The sequence below is a fragment of the Cetorhinus maximus genome, chromosome 15 (assembly GCF_964194155.1).
Source record: "Cetorhinus maximus chromosome 15, sCetMax3.hap1.1, whole genome shotgun sequence".
Lineage (NCBI taxonomy): Eukaryota > Metazoa > Chordata > Chondrichthyes > Lamniformes > Cetorhinidae > Cetorhinus > Cetorhinus maximus.
In genome coordinates, this window is record NC_135893.1 from 69,687,327 (window position 1) to 69,703,199 (window position 15,873).

The following is a 15,873-nucleotide window of genomic DNA, read 5'->3' on the forward strand; positions in this document are numbered from 1 at the left end:
TGGCCTCTTCAAGGGCAGCTTCAATTACAATGCAAGTTCAAAAGAATATATTGTGCTGGTCTGAAACCCAATCCAACTATGGGAAGTACATCCAGGTGCTGCCTTTCAGCTCTCCCCCTCCCAGCCAATACAAAATGGTGGCATCAGAACTAGGGCAGTTAGTCATCCATCCAACCAATTGTTATGGCCACATGAGGTGGGGGTTAAAATCTGACTCCCCTGTCGTACCACTCGAAGTTTGATTGTAACAGGTTTGTGAAGGATTTAGAAGGATTAAGGTTTTTACTCAATGTCTATGTTTAGCCATTTATCTGCTGATTTCAAAGAAATGAGTCTGACAGGCTTTCTTGAGTTTTAAGAAGAAATGTGTTTGTTTTTATTGATTTAAAAACCTCACTCAGGTAAAGATATAAAAAATACTTTAAAAGGTAATCCCACGTGTCTCAACCTTTCGCGACCCACATTCACATACACATAAGCATGCAAATTTTTACAAGCTATACTGTAAGTACTTACTTTTTTAGTCAAATTAAAGTTTAATGCTGGAAGATAAAAAAATAGACTTCATTGTTTATGAGTCTTTTGCTGGTCACTGTGGCAGAAACTTTTCCAGGTTCACCTTTACGTTCCAGGAGTTCAGTTGAATCCCATGTAACTGCAATTGCCAGAGATAATTTATTTTTATTTCCGTAATTTGTCTTTTCCAGAAGTTGATGAATTTTGCACCTGAGCCTCCTTTTGATGGCAAATTTATTACCTCTGTGCCGGATTTATAAACTGTGAGAGATAGGGCCTTGACTTGAGAGAGGAGAGGAGGGAGAGCATTACTGCTTCATTGGCAGTTTTTCCAGACTACTCCACTTCTTCTTAGTGGCTTGCCTGCTGCATTAAAGAGATTCCAAAATGGTTATTTCAGTCACATGACCTTTCCCCCCATTAACGACTTCAGAGGGGGTTTAGCTGATGCCTGAACCAATGATTGCTTTTGTTTCATGGCTCGAGATGATTAGGTTATGTAATGTCCTAGCTCCTAACCCTCTGAATGAATGAATATCTATCCTGTTGAGAAAGGAAAACAACTTTCACGTAACTATTGTTCTAGCAGACTCCCTGTCTCTGCAGGAGGACATGTTGTGGCATGCCTGAATTGTATTCCACGTTGGAACTTACCAGAAGCTGGTCAACTTGCAATACCAGACATTAGGTGACTTGTGACAGCCTTCTTTAGTCAATGTCTTCACCTGTCTTAAATTATTTTAAACAGCTCAATGTATGTTTTATCAGCCGGTAAAATTACAGATTGATATCTTTTATGCACAAGTCACATCATCATGACACAATAAGAAGCTGGATTCTTTGGCACATGATATTAGGTTAGACAGTAAACTAATTAGGATCGATTGTATAGTATAACTAACACCTCCAATGGATATGCTGGAATTTTTGAAAAGTGAACAGGTACTAACCAGAGAGACAGATGCAGAGCCCTCTCCACATTAAAAAGATGAACAAGTTGCAGATCCACATGGATATTCCCGTATTGTTCACAAGACCAAGTGCCTGGATGTATAGTCTCCTCTATCCTGTCACTGACTCACTGAGCTACTCAATTCTCCAAAGAGTGAGTGTTTTCTTTCACTTCCTCTTCTCTTCACCGACTACTTGGTGAGATGGAGCTCCATGAATATCACTCAGTGACCAGTATTCATTTGTGGACTTGGATGTTGAGCATTGGCGGATTACTCCATGTGGACAGCACCCCTCACCATCATGACAGAGTCTGATCTTGTCCACAGCAAAAGCAGCCAGAGAGCGATTAGGAGCAGGAACCCGTCTGGTCTCCTCAGAGGTGTTAGGTTCAATTGTGGCATTTTCAAGCAAAGCTTCAGCTCAGCAAAGACCAAGATCTGGGTGGCTCAGCAACTCTGTGACATGCTCAGTGAATTCACTCAAACACTCAACTGCACTTGATATGAGGCCTGAAGGTGATGAAAGCTTTCATCGTGGTAATGGCCTATTTGCAGCCTACACATTTATGACGGTAATAGACTTCCAGGAAATTATGACATGAGTGACTTATGCTAAGCTATAATTTGCTGGGACTTCTGCTGTTGCTCCAGAGACCCTCGCACAAAACCTGAATAAATAATAACCATTTGTACCCTATGGCCTTGATTTTTGTGCCCCATCGGGGCCAGGGTCGGAGGCAGGTAGGTGCTAAAAAACAGTGCTGCAGGCCTGCATGGAAGTTCCCAGGCTCCTTCTTGCCCCGGACCATTATTGTGGAAACGGGATGAATGGTTGGCAGGGTTACACGTAGTGGGCAGGCGATTAAGGTAATTATTGGCCACTTAAAGGGGTTTGACCAAGATCTTTCCTCAGTCAAACTCTAGGTTCCCGCAGGTGGCAGTTTAACTGCTTGGAGGTGGCCTCCCAGCAGCAAACTGTGGGGTCAGCATGCCATGCAGGCTAGAGGTCTTCCCTGCCTGGGCGGCTGCCCTTTAAAGGGGTTCCTCCTACTCCGCCTGCCACAGTGGGGGCCTGGTCAGGCAACAGTAAGACAACTACAGTTGGCCTCAGAATCCCTGGGATAGGGGGAGAGACAAAAAAAATCACCCAAGATTCCTGCTTACTGTCCCATAACACTTCCAGAAGACTGCGAATATAAATATATTGGTTGATAATAAATTCCACAATCAGATAGGATGGACTGGAATGCCAAGTAGCCAGTCACGGTCCATATTTGGCTGACAGATGAAGAATGAACTCTGCAGCACATTACCAAAGGGTAACAGCATCCATGGAACCACATCATAGAATGAGACCCTATCATCAGAAGAACAAACATAGGGAAGACACAGACCCTGATCTGCTGAACAGGATCAGCAACTCTATTTCCAATGTAATTGGGTCAAATTGGAAGAGGTTGTCAGGTCGGGGGTTAGCCAGGTTGGGCAATGGGTGAGAATTAGGTCAGGTTTGGGGGAGTGGGGCTAGGTCAGTTCAGGTGGGGGCTAGTCAGGTCAGATCAGGGAGGTAGTTGGGGAGGGTCGAGGGGGTCAGTGTGAGTGATTGGAGGTGTCAGTTGTCTAGTTCCCCAGGAGTTAGACTAGGTATTTTCCTGTCTAACATTTCCTGGGTAACTATCCAGGTAAGTAAGTTGGAACTGTCTGAAATCTCTAACTCTCACTCAGAGTTGGAGACTTTTTTGGAGGATCTCAGGAGATAGGAGCAGAGGAATTTCCCATCGGAAGTTCAAACTTCCTGATCAATTCCCTCAGAGACCTTGTGCTGGGACTGCCAAGAGGTCCCGTACCACATCTTCCGGGGTACGTTTGGTCTTTGACCATTCAGAGACTTGAAGGGCCAATTTAAGAGATATGGCACTGGCCTGGAGCACCCAGCACCCCACTGGCCTACAGAACTGCTGCCACCGCTGGGGTCTTTCACACTGTTGGCACCGACTGCTGGCCCACACCCTCTCTCTCTCTCTGTCTCTCCCTCTGGCCTCATTGTTACCCACATTAGTAGGCTTATGCAACCGCCATCAGCTTCACTTGATACTTCAGCTGTCTCGGCCTTAAGCTCTGGAATCCCCTTTTTTAAACCTCTGTCTCTCCAGCTTTAAGATCCTCCTTATTACCTACCTTTGGACCAAACTTTTCATCCCCATGTGTCCTTCTTCCGCTCAGTGTCCATTTTTTTCTGTCTAATTTATGGTGATGTAGAATGTTAATGGAGTAGCCTTAAAGAAATATCTTGCATTTGTGAAGTGCCTTTCACAACCTCAGGACATTGCAGAACACTTTACAGCCAATGAAGTACTTTTGGCATGGAATCACTGTTGTAATGTAGGAAGTACGACAGTCAATTTGCACATAGCAAACAGTAATGTGATAATGAACAGATAATCTGATTTGGTGATGTTGGTTGAGGGTTAAATATTGGCCAGAACAACAGGGAGAGCTCCCCTGCTCCTCTTCAGAATAATGCTCTGGGATCTTATACATCCACCTGAGAGGGCAGATAAGGCCTCTGTTTGACATCTCATCAGGAAGAAACATTTAATCAGTCAAGCGACACCTCCATCCAATCACCTGCAAAAGTCAGCAGGATGGGGACATTGTCTCTCCAAGCCCTTGTCTCACCTGCTGGTTGGGCGAGCGCGGCTCTGTGAAGGAATGGCAAGCCAGCATACCTGTGATCATGTACATCTCTTATGAGGTAGCAGAGAAGGTAGCTCATGTAGAAGTGGGAGCAGTTGTGGGTTTATGGTGCCCTCCATTCTCTGCTGGTTTGAGCTGTTTCCAATTGCCATGTTGGAGAATACAGTGGGAGAAATTGTACATCTAACAACCCCTTCTCCAGCATGGGGTATTTGCTACCAGAGAGTGGTTGAGGCAAATAGCACAGATCTGGTTAAAAGGAGGCTGTATAGGAACAGAAATATGCTGATAGGATAGGAAGAGGTTTGTATGGAGGATAAAATCCTGAATAGACCAGTTGGCCCCAATGGTCTGTTTCCATTTCCTAATGTGATTTCAAGCTGTCTGCTGTGATTGGGTCTGTTGAGGTCATATGAAGGCACACATTCAAAATGTCGAAGCAGAATGGAGTTAAAAAGATGTATTATTGGTTCCAGAAATTTCCTGTCAATAGAATGTTTGTAAGAACTCTGACATAGGTCATTGACCTGAAACGTTAGACGGGGTCTTCTGCAGAGCAGCAATCATCACCTGATTGTCACTCCGCTCGAACTTTTCTACTGACACTGCTCCACCTTTCTTGCTGGGTCTTCGGAGCCTGGTTTCTCCAGAAATGCAGAGCACAATGTCTATCAAGAGCTAACTTTGAAGGGAAGACAGGAGATGCCCCCTTTTTACGATACCAGCTGTCATAAGGTAAGTTAAATGTCCACTGTGATGTTAGTGAATGGGTAGATGGGTGAAGTTGAATGTGAAGTCAGTTTTTTTAGCTGCCCAGGAGTTAGAGTAGGTTTCTTCTGTCTAACATTTCTTTGACAAGCATCCAGATTATTAACATGAAACTGTCCGAAGTTTCGGACACTTTCGCAGAGGGTTCCAGGGAGCAGGGGAATTGCCTGTCAGAATTCCAAACTTCCTGGGTAATTCCTATGGTGGGCAGTTCATTGGGACTTCTGTGGGGTCTCAACATATATCTTGGGTCGTAGAGACTGGAAGATCTGGGCCATGAACTCTTTCTCCATAAATGCTGTATGATCTGTTGAGTAACAGCAGCATTTTCTATTTTATTTCTGATTTTTAAAAATTCTTTCATGTGATGTGGGCATCACTGGCTTGGCCACATCTTTATCCATCCCTAATTGCCCTTGAGAGTTGGTGGTGAGCCATTTTCTTGAACTGTAGTTCGAGTCAACGTTTGGGATCTTTAGTTCTGACTAGTCACTGACCACTCCAGGTACGAGGCATTTGGTATATGCAGTCGTACGTTTATTCAGTAGAATCACAAGTCGCACAATAAATGGTACTTAAGAAGGTGGTAGTTATGATCTGTTCTTACGAACACCAGCTCTGGACTCCCCGGTTGACTTGCGGTGCTGTCTCTTGCTGTGCTGTCTCTTGCTGTGTTCTTGTTGACCATAGTCTATCTTCCCTTTTCTTGGTTGCACACTGAATACAAAATAGCTTCTTTCTTTATACCCCTTTCCCTACTCTTGCCATATTAGTTTAATTTAATTTCAGCCAACCTGATTGATTTACCATTAAGCAGGGTGAAACCTTGCTTTAGCCAACCTGATTAGTTTACCATAACTTCATTATCAACTTATACATCCCTCCTGACCTCATGCAAGACGTTTTGTTTATTAAGCAGCCAATATGGTAAGCACAGCACATTTCCTTATTTGCTATTGTCTTTAGTTATCCAGGTCAGCGGACGACAAACATGTTTATCCAGCTCCTAACAGAATTTTTCCCTGACACCAGCTTTTACAACAGCCTGACATTTTCTTCCAACTGTCCCCATACATCAGAACCTTACTTTGATTAAGTGAATAAATCATGCCTCGCTTCTCGACACTTTCTGACTTCATAATTCCATATTAACCTACATACAATGTGGTGTAGGTACACCCACAGTGCTGTTAGGAAGGGAGTTCCAGATTTTTCTATTAGTATTTATGTTCCTTGCCTATGATAGTGTTAAATAGGGGTCAGAAGCCCACACTGTGTGGGTAACAGTCACCCAGCAGTGATTTTCTCTGAATTAGCCAATAGCCAAGGGGCAGGTTCACCATCCAAATAAGGATGGCAGGTGGGCTTTAGATGCTGGAGGGCCAATAGGAGGCTTTCCCAACATGAAAGAAGCAGCTAGCTGCCATTTCAGGTAAGTAAGAGAGAGGGTGCCTATTTTCCAACTTTTTACAGTTGTAAATAAAAGTTAGAACCAGCCGCCAGGCCACTATTGCAGCGATTGCTGGGTTCCCCTGCGCTCAGGGTGCAATCGACTGTACACATGTGGCCATCAAGGCGCCAGCAGGTGAGCCCGGTGCCTTCACCAACAGGAAGGGATTCCACTCCATGAACGTGCAGATAGTGTGTGATCACAGGATGCTGATTCTACAAGTCTGTGCAAGGTACCCTGGCAGCACCCATGATGCTTACACCCTGAGACATTCCCAGGTGCCGAGGCTCTTCAGTGCTGCTGCCCGACTGGATGGATGGCTGCTGGGTGACAAGGGCTATTCGTTGAAAATGTGGCTTATCACGTCTCTCTGCCAGACAAGATCAGAGGCCTAGCATCTGATTCACTAATGTCCTTTAGGGAAGGAAATCTGTCGTCCTTACCTGGTCTGGCCTACATGTGACTCCAGACAGACAACAATGTGGTTGACTCTTAAATGTCCTCCGAAATGGCCTAGCAAGCCGCTCGGTTGTATCAAATCGCTACAAAGGCACAAAAAAGGAATGAAACTGGACGGACCACCCGGCATCAACCTAGGCACCGGAAACAACAACAGTAATCTCAGCCCTGTTAACCCTGCAAAGTCCTCCTAACTAACATCTAGGGGTTAGTGCCAAAATTGGGAGAGCTGTCTCACAGACCAGTCAAGCAACAACCTGACATAGCTATCCTCACGGAATCATATCTTACAGACAATGTCCCAGATGCGATCATCATCATTCCTGAGTATGTCCTATTCCACCGGCAGGACAGACCCAGCAGAGGTGGCAGCACAGTGGCATACAGTCAAGAGGAAGTTGCCCTGGGAGTTCTCAAGATAGACTCGGACCCCATGAAGTCTCATGGTATCAGGTCAAACATGGGCAAGGAAACCTCCTGCTGATTACCATATACCAGTCTCCCTCAGCTGATGAATCAGTGCTCCTCCATGTTGAACACCACTTGGAGGAAGCACTGAGGGTGGCAAGAGCACAGAATGTACTCTAGCCGGGGGACTTCAATCTCCATCACCAAAAGAGGCTCGGGAGCACCACAACTGACCAAGCTGGCCGAGTCCTAAGTGACATAGCTGCTAGACTGGGTCTGCGGCTTGTGCTGAGTGAACCAACAAGAGGGAAAAGCATACTTAACTTCATCCTCACCAATCTGCCTGCCACAGATGCATCTGTCCATGACAGTATCGGTAGGAGTGACCACTGCACAATCATTGTGGAGACAAAGTCCCGCCTTCATATTGAGGATACCCTCCATTGTGTTGTGTGGCACTACCGCCGTCCTAAATGGGGTAGATTTCTAACAGATTTAGCAACTCAAGATTGAGCATCCATGAGGTGCTGTGGGCCATCAGCAGCAGCAGAATTGTACTCGAACACAATCTGTAACCTCATGGCCTGGCATATCCCCCACTCTACCATTGCCATCAAGCCAGGAGATCAACACTGGTTCAATGAAGAGTGCAGGAGGGCATGCCAGGAGCAGCACCAGGCATACCTAAAAATCAGGTATCAACCAGATGAAGCAATAAAACAGGACTACTTCCATGCCAAACAGCGTAAGCAGCAAGTGAAAGACAGAGCTAAGCAATCCCACAACCAAGCATCAGAACTAAGGTTTGCAGTTCTGCCATATCCAGTCATGAACTATGGTGGACAATTAAACAACACATTGGAGGAGGAGGCTCCACAATTATCCCCATCCTAAATGATGGAGGAGCCCAGCACATCGGTGCAAAAGATAAAGCTGAAGCATTTGCTACAATCTTCAGTGGATGATCCATCTCGGCCTCCTCCAGAGGCCCCCAGCATCACAGATGCCAGTCTTCAGCCAATTCGATTGTTGGAGGTCAGTCATCTCAGCTCCAGAACATCACTGCAGGAGTTCCTCAGGGTAGTGTCCTCGGCTGCTTCATCAATGACCTTCCTTCCATCTTAAGGTCAGAAGTGGGGATGTTCGGTGATGATTGCACAATGTTCAGCACCATTCACGATGCCCCAAATACTCAGCAGTCCATGTCCAAGTGCAGCAAGACCCAGACAATATCCAGGCTTGGGCTGACAAGTGGCAAGTAACATTCGCCCCACACAAGTGTCAGGCAATGACCATCCGCAACAAAAGGGAATCTAACCATTTCCCCTTGATGTTCAATGGCATTACCATCACTGAATCCCTCATCAACAACATCCTTGGGGTTACCATTGACCAGAAACTGAACTGGACTAGCCATATAAATACTGTGACTACAAGAGCAGGTCAGAGGCGAGGAATCATGTGCCGAGTAACTTGTTTCCTGACTCCCCAAAGCCTGTCCACCATCTACAATGCATAAGTCAGGAGTGTGCTGGAATACTCCCCACTTGCCTGGATGAGTGCAGCTCCTACAACACTCAAGAAGCTTGACACCGTCCAGGACAAAGCAGCCCGCTTGATTGGCACCACATCCACAAACATTCACTACCTCCACCACCGACACACAGTAGCAGCAGTGTGTACCATCTACAAGATGCCTTGCAAGAATTCACCAAGGCTCCTGTGACAGCACCTTCCAAGCCCACAACTACTACCATCGAGAAGGACAAGGGCAGCAGATAGATGGGAACACCACCACCTGGAAGTTCCCCTCCAAGCCACTTACCATCCTGACTTGGAAATATATCGCCGTTCCGTTACTGTCACTGGGTCAAAATTCTGGAACTCCCTCCCTAACAACACTGTGGGTGTACCTACACCATATGGACTGCAGCGGTTCAAGAAGGCAGCTCACCAGCACCTTCTCAAGGGCAACTAGGGATGGGCAATAAATGCTGGGCCAGCCAGCGAAGCCCACATCCTGTGAATGAATTTTTAAAAATCAAAACCATTCCTGTTGGCTTCGTATTAGCATTGCTCTTCCTGTTTCAGATCCCATTGGATTTGGATGTGACTGGATTCATGCAGCCTAAAAACCCCATAATCCTGAAATGCGTGCCTCGTGCCAATGCTGATTCAAAGGAATCAGTATTGATTCGTATTGACTTGGTCCATGTGGATCTATGAAAATGTGTAGGAGTGTGTATGTCTCAAACTAAACATAATTAAGATCTTACGCTTGTCATTAAATGGAAATACATGGAAACTTACATAATTCAAAAAGAACAAATGCGATCAGAGTAAATAATATGATACACTAAGCATTCCATGGTCTACCTCCAGCAGTTAAAACTGTCTGAATAGTGAGGAACTCACTAGTGTTCTACAGAGACACTAGAATAATGATTATTCAATAGGAAAACATCTGTCAACTGAATATTACTATCTGACTAATAGTATTTTTTCAACCTCAGATATTGAAATGAATCATTTGTGATTATCGATTATCCATACTCAAATAGTTTTATCATCCAAATACGCACGCGAAAGAGTGCAGGAATCTCCCTGAGGCACGGAGCTGCTTTAGGGAGATTAAGTGCGTAACAAAAGGTTTTATATAATAAAGTTAAAAATTATTTAAACATGTCCCCTCATTTGACAGTGTCACATGAGCTGGGACATGTTTGTGAATTGTGCAGGAATTAATTAATAATTTTATAAAACCTTCAGGAAACCTCATCCCGCCCGTGGATGAGGTTTCCTGAAAAACTTGGGCTCTTCGCCTGCCCGCCAACCTTAAGGTTAGATGGGCAGTGTTGATAACTACTTTAATTGTTTTTTTAATGGCCTTAATAGGCCGTTGACTGTTAGTATGCATGTAGAGCACGTAATCAAGAAAGCTAATGGAATGCTACCCTTTATTACGAGAGGAATTGAACATAAAAGTAAGGATGTTATGCTTCAGTTATACAGGGTATTAATGAGACCACATCTCGAATACTGTGTGCAGTTTTGGTCTCCTTATTTAAGGAAGGATGTAAATGCGTTGGAGGCGGTTCAGAGGAGATTTACTAAATTAATTCCTGGAATGAGTGGGTTGCCTTATGAGGAAAGGTTGGACACACTGGGCTTGTTTCCAATGGTGTCTAAAAGAGTGAGGGGTGACTTAATTGAAGTATATAAGATCCTGAATAGACTAGACAAGGTGGATGCGGAAAGGATGTTTCCTCTTGTGGGTGAGCCCAAAACTAGGGGGCACTGTTTAAAACTTAGACACCGCCCTTATAGGTCAGAAATGAGGAGAATTTTTTTCTCTCAGAGGGTTATGCAACTTTGGAACTCTCTGCCTCAGAAGGCAGTGGAAGCAGGGTCATTGAATATTTTTAAGGCAAATACCCTTTCCTCCAAGGAATTAAGTTGCAAACCTTTGTGGCATCTCACAAATAGCTGCACATTATTGCATCTCCAACATCACTGATGCCCTTTTTGCAAGAGCTGTGCAATACATCAATTCCAGGCACACAAAGGAAAGGCTTCCATTTCTTCAACGTTCAGCTGGTCAGCAACCACAACAAAAACTTCCTCCATGATATTCCTCGAAGAGATCACTACTCACCCCTCTATGAAAACCTGACCCAGAGGTACAGAGAAACTACAACCATAGTCATCTGGTCACTAGGACAAACATTGAGTTGGCCATTGGGCTTCTGAAGATGAGCTCCAGTGCCTGGAGCAGTCAGGTGGGTGCCCTGCTGTGCACTCCTGTGAGGGTCTCATGGAATGTGGTGGTCTGCTGCGCTCTCCATAACATGGCCATCCAGAGAGGACCATGAAGATGGTGAGGCACTGGAAGGGTATAGCTCATCGGAGGAAGAGGAAGAGCAAAGCATGGAGGAGGAAGAGTAGTCAGGAGGAGGATATTCAGGACACAGGGAGGTGGCCAGGCCCAGCACAAGGCTGGAGTGTTTGGTCAGGATGCCATTAACACCAAGGATCATCTGACTGTGTTAACACTTCCATCAAAGGTGCAGCCTGGAACACGCAATCTCTTAATGCCAATAAAGGATGCGCATCTGCCCAGAGGTTTCACTGCCACCATTGACGGACCCTTGCTCCCCTTCATCCTTCATACCTTTTTTCTTGTCTTGCCAGAGACTCACACATCTGGCTTCATGTGTTAATATTTATATGGTGCTCATAAAGGAAAACAGTGCACAGTTACAGGTAGAAGACACCCCAGTCACTCACTTTGTAAGGAAAAGAAGTAAATTTTTAGTCTGGCATTCAGCCCGCGTGCCGTGGGGAGCTGGAAAATGATGATGGGAAAAATGTTTGTTTTTCAGTCTTTGAAGGTTAAACTTGCTGAGCTGTGGTAAAGCAGTGAAACTAAAAAAATGCTATTGGGAAAGAACAGAGATTGTGAAGAGAGACAATGGTATTTGGATTTTTGAGGAGTGGACATTGGAGATGGTAAAACCGGTATAAGATGGGGCCTAGTGTTCTGCTAACAAACTCTACAAATATCTTTTTCTGGAAGGTTGTTTTGAAAGGGCTTCAGGTGATGGAAAATTACTGAAAGGAAGCTGAAAGACAGAATGACAACATCTGGGAGGGTTCAAACCCTATGATTTAAACAAAAAGTGCAGAATATAACTGGGCATGGCGTTTTTAAGAGAAGTTTCATTGGATGGAATGGCCCTGTCAATACAGGAAACCAGAGCAATCCCCTGAAAAGCGGAATAAAAGATTGAACATAATGGAGACCTTTACTGCAGTCAACAGGCAGGATCCCGATACTCAATCAACAGGAGTTAGCCACTTTGAGATGATTGCATGACTAACTATGGAAACATATTTGAGTATTCTGAGGCCAGATGTTTTTGAATCATTTATTTGCTGGAAATACAGTAACTGAGCAGTTTTTTAAAAAAATATTTTCCTTTCTCTTCTTTCTCAGTCTTAAATCTGTAACCATTTTATATTTGTGTCCATTTTAAATCTGTAATTGCCAGTATATATAAACGAACCCCATTAAGTATAACAACCATTTCAGTGAGTCATCAATTTTTCTCTTGTAATTCATAGTCAAAATGAAAAATAAGCCTGAGTGAGTGTTTTAAAACAAAAAAGCTTACAACACACTATTCTATCTGACATGGTGTCCTCTACACTTGACCACTTTTACATGGTGCTCCCCTTGTGGACTCGGAGGAGGTGGAGGCAGACTGTTCACTTGCCTCTGCCTGTGGTGGAGATGGACAAGGCAGTCATCCTGATCATGGAGGTGCCCATAGGGATCCTCCAGAGGCTGCTGCACCTGAATCATTGCAGGGGCAGCCTCTGTCACTCCGGTCTGCAGCACAGATGGATCCTCCTCACTGACTGCTCCAGCCCTTGGCTGGCACTCTGGGTGGCTGGAGGGGAGCAGCAACTGGGGTGCAACTGGCATCCCCACCAGACATCCTTGTACCATGAGCACAACTGACCAGTCAATGCTAAATAATGTGGAATGCATTTTGTGAATGTCAGTGCACAGTTCCTGCATGCACTCCAAGTGCTGCTGTATATGGCTGTCCATGAGGTTAGCCACACTCTCAGTGGAGGAGTTCATGCACTCAAAGCCCTGAACTATTGTGGCACATGTGAGCTGCATGGACTGCTCCCTCTCTCTGCCCATGACTGCACACTACCTCAAAGAAATCTGACATGTGGGAGCACATCTGTTGCTGCTGGTTTAGCTCCAGCCCCAATTCCTGTGATTCCTGAGGCCCTGTGTCTGTGCCCAGCTGAGCAGGGCTATGTCAGTCCTCTATTCTCCGAGGGCGACTGACCACAAGTGCCTCCATCTCTGGCACCTCCTCCTGCACACTGGCACCATGTGCATCACCCAGTGCTACCCTATCTAACCATGTGTGAGGACCCACTGAGGCACCTGTATCTAGGATGGTAGAGGGTGCACTTGTAAGGTGTTTAGTCTGAACTCTGCTGTGGCTATGCTTGGTTTGGTGAAGGTGAGAGAGTTTGTCTCACTGTCATTTCGTCTGCACCTGTAGGATATATAAGAGATCGTGAGAACATGCCTTGGAGAGCAGAAGCCTCTACAATGCTGGGATGTCCCAATGCAACTCAGTCTACAGGAAGCTGTTGGAAAGGCTGGAGTGCAATGCATCCCCTTAACGAATGCTTTGCACTCTCTAATCGCCACCTCTTCGTTAGCAACCCTGGCATTGTCCATGGCTCCCTCCTGCATGGTGGAGATAACGTGTGGTAGGAAACCTCCTGCCTGGGCCCTCTCACGGCGTTATGATCCTGTTCCTCCTGCAAAGACAAAAGAGAACCTAAAAAGGCACAGCTAGCCTCTGTGGCAAATGCCAGTTGTTCCTATTTATTAGAAGTTGATGTTTCAGTTCAGGGAGGTTTCTCAGCAGCACTATGGCTCTGAGCCATTCTGAGGGGTAAGTAAATGCCCTGGACTCACATTCTTCCCATGTTCAGGAGTGGTATGTACCCTCTGGCTCCTCAGCTGGTGTGTCTGCTGGAGGGTGAATACCCAGAGGCCTGTTCTGAGGGTTAGGGCATTTCACTACCTTGCCTTTAGTTTCACTTCACCTTGGGCTGCAACCTGACGTGGAAATGAAGGACACACAGCAGAGAGAGGACGCTGTACACAGAGAGAGGAGGAGGGCTCACAATAGTCACTGACAAGATCACTGTGGCTCTACGTTTCAACAACAGCGGATTCCTCCAGGTGGGAGCAGGCGACATTCGCAACAGTTCATAGTTCATCATCCGTTGCTGCGTCACAGAGGTGTTAGAGGCCCTGACACGAGAGAGAACGTCATTGGCTTCTCTCTAACCAGAGAAGCAGGAGCAGCAAGCATGAGGCTAGCGGGATTCCTGATGGTGCAGGGAGGCATTGACTGCACAAACATGGCTCAATGGGCCCCACATGTTAACAGGAAGATGCCCACAAACCGAAAGGGCACCAACACATTAATACGCAATTAGTGTGCAGTCATACCCAGGGCATCCTGTTGGTGAATGCCTGCTATGTAGCAGCAGCCACAACACATTCATCTTGCACCAATCAGGCATCCCTGTCAAATCTGGCCCAGCACAAAGATCCAGAGGCTGGCTGCTGGGTGACAGGGGCTATCTGCTCTATAGCTGGCACGTGACTCCAGGAGGCTGCTCAGTAAGATAAGAGCCCATGGTGTTAGAGGCAAGGTACTAGCATGGATAGAAGATTGGCTGTCTGGCAGGAGGCAGAGTGTGGGGATAAAGGGGTCCTTCTCAGGATGGCGGCCAGTGACTAGTGGAGTTCCGCAGGGGTCAGTGTTGGGACCACAAATTTTCACTTTATACATTAATGATCTAGATGAAGGAAATGAGGGCATCCTGGCTAAGTTTGCAGATGATACAAAGATAGTTGGAGGGACAGGTAGTATTGAGGAGGCGGGGAGGCTGCAGAAGGGTTTGGACAGGTTAGGAGAATGGGCAAAGAAGTGGCAGATTGAATACAACGTGGGGAAGTGTGAGGTCATGCACTTTGGTAGGAAGAATAGAGGCATAGACTATTTTCTAAATGGGGAGAGAATTCAGAAATCTGGAGTGCAAAGGGACTTGGGAGTCCAAGTCCAGGATTCTCTTAAGGTTAATTTGCAGATTGAGTCGGTAATTAGGAAGGCAAATGCAATGTTGGCATTTATTTCGAGAGGACTAGAATATAAAAGCAGGGTTGTGCTGCTGAGGCTTTATAAGGCTCTGGTCAGACCACATTTAGAATATTGTGAGCAATTTTGGGCCCCGTATCTCAGGAAGGATGTGCTGGCCCTGGAGAGGGTCCAGAGGAGGTTCACGAGAATGATCCCAGGAATGAAAGGAATGTTTGAGGACTCTGGGTCTATACTCGATGGAGTTTAGAAGGATGAGGGGGGATCTGATTGAAACTTACAGAATACTGAAAGGCCTGGATAGAGTGGACGTGGGGAAGATGTTTCCATTAGTAGGAGAGACTAGGACTCGAGGGCACAGCCTTAGAGTAAAGGGAAGACCTTTTAGAACAGAGATGAGGAGAAACTTCTTTAGCCAGAGAGTGGTGAATCTATGGAATTCATTGCCACAGAAGGCTGTGGAGGCCAGGTCATTGAGTATATTTAACACCAAGATAGATAGCTTCTTGATTGGTAAGGGGATCAAAGGTTACGGGGAGAAGGCAGGAGAATGGGGTTGAAAAACTTATCAGCCATGATTGAATGGCGGAGCAGACTCGATGGGCCAAATGGCCTAATTTCTGCTCCTATTTCTTATGGTCTTATGGACTCCCTTCCATCATTTGACCATGCATGGACAGCATGCTGACAATGAGAGCCATACTGCCACCAGGAACATTAGAACCATAGAAAACCGTAGAAAAGTTAAGGTGTAAACAGAGGCCAGTCAGCCCAGCGTGTCTGTGCTGGCCAAAAAAGAGGAAAAAGAAACTAGCCGCTCATTTTAATTGCACTTTCCAGCACTTGGTCCGTAGCCTTGCAGGTTACAGCATTTCAGATGCAGATCCAGGTACCTTTTAATTGAGTTGAG